We start from the raw sequence: 2,500 nt of genomic DNA on the forward strand, positions 1-2,500 counted from the left end.
TCTATCCAACCATCCATCCAACTAGCATCCATCCTTACATTTATCCATCCATCTATCGATCAGCCATCCTTGCATTTGTCTGTCCATCCATTTATTTGTCCATTCATCCATCCATCCATATATCATCCATCCATCCATGTATTTTTCCTTTCATCCGCCCATTCGTCCATCATCCATCCTTACACGTATCCATCCATCTGTTCGTCCATCAATCATCTTTTCATTTATCCGTTCATCCATCCACACATCTATTATCCATCCATGCATTCATTCATATTTCATCCATCCATACATTTATCCATCTATCAAACCATCCATCCATCCTTGCATTTATCCATCCATCTATCGATCACCCATCCACACATTTATCTATCCATCCATCTATTATCCATCCATGCATTCATTCATATTTCATCCATACATACATTTATCCATCTATCAAACCATCCATCCATCCATCTAGCATCCATCCTTACATTTGTCTATCCATCCATTTATTTGTCCATTTATCCATCCTTGCACTTATCCATCCCTCGATTGATCATCCGTCCTTACATTTGTCTATCCATCCATCTATTTGTCCATTTACCCATCCATCCATATATCATCCATCCTTACATGTATCCATCCATCCATCATCTACTTGTACATTCATCCATCTATCAAACCATCTATCCAACCATCCATCCTTACATGTATCCATCCATCCATCTATTTTTCCTTTCATCCGCCCATTCGTCCATCATCCACCCTTACATTATTTCATCCAGCCATCATCCATCCTTACACGTATCCATCCATCTGTTCGTCCATCAATCATTTTTTCATTTATCCGTTCATCCATCCACACATTTATGTATCATCCATCTATTATCCATCCATGCGTTCATTCATATTTCATTCATACATACATTTATCCATCTATCAAACCATCCATCCATCCTTGCATTTATCCATCCATCTATCGATCACCCATCCACACATTTATCTATCCATCCATCTATTATCCATTCATTCATATTTCATCCATCCATACATTCATCCATCTATCAAACATCCATCCTTCTATCCAACCATTCATCCATCCTTGCATTTATCCATCCATCTATCCAACCATTCATCCATCCTTGCATTTATCCATTCATCTATCAATCATCCATCCGCACATGTATCTATCCAGCCATCTATTATCCATCCATGCATTCATTCATATTTCATACATACATTTATCCATCCATCTATCAAACATCCATCCATCTAGCATCCATCCTTACATATTATCCATCCCTCTATCGATCATCCATCCTTACATTTGTCTATCCATCCATCTATTTGTCCATGTATCCATCCATCCATATATCATCCATCCTTACATGTATCCATCCATCCATCTATTTTTCCTTTCATCCGCCCATCCATCTACTTGTCCATTCATCCATCTATCAAACCATCCATCCATCTATCCAACCATCCATCCAACTAGCATCCATCCTTACATTTATCCATCCATCTATCGATCAGCCATCCTTGCATTTGTCTGTCCATCCATTTATTTGTCCATTCATCCATCCATCCATATATCATCCATCCTTACATGTATCCATCCATCCATCTATTTTTCCTTTCATCCGCCCATTCGTCCATCATCCACCCTTACATTATTTCATCCAGCCATCATCCATCCTTACATGTATCCATCCATCTGTTCGTCCATCAATCATCTTTTCATTTATCCGTTCATCTATCATCCATCTATTATCCATCCATGCGTTCATTCATATTTCATCCATACATACATTTATCCATCTATCAAACCATTCATCCATCCTTGCATTTATCCATCCATCTATCGATCACCCATCCACACATGTATCTATCCATCCATCGATTTTCCATCCATGCATTCATTCATATTTCATCCATACATACATTTATCCATCTATCAAACCATCCATCCATCCATCTAGCATCCATCCTTACATTTATCCTTCCATCTATCAATCATCCATCCTTACATTTGTCTATCCATCCATTTATTTGTCCATTTATCCATCCTTGCATTTATCCATCCCTCTATTGATCATCCATCCTTACATTTGTCTATCCATCCATCTATTTGTCCATTCATCCATCCATCCATATATCATCCATCCTTACATGTATCCATCATCCATCTATGTTTCATTTCATCTGCCCATCCATCTATCATCCATCCTTACATTTATCCATCTATCATCTACTTGTACATTCATCCATCTATCAAACCATCTATCCAACCATCCATCCAAACATTTATCCATCCATCTATCAATCAGCCATCCTTGCATTTGTCTGTCCGTCCATTTATTTGTCCATTCACCCATCCATCCATATATCATCCATCCTTACATGCATCTATTTTTCCTTTCATCCGCCCATTCGTCCATCATCCACCCTTACATTATTTCATCCAGCCATCATCCATCCTTACATTTATCCATCCATCGTTCATCCATCATAT

Source organism: Nerophis lumbriciformis, linkage group LG16 (genome assembly GCF_033978685.3).
Source record: "Nerophis lumbriciformis linkage group LG16, RoL_Nlum_v2.1, whole genome shotgun sequence".
Lineage (NCBI taxonomy): Eukaryota > Metazoa > Chordata > Actinopteri > Syngnathiformes > Syngnathidae > Nerophis > Nerophis lumbriciformis.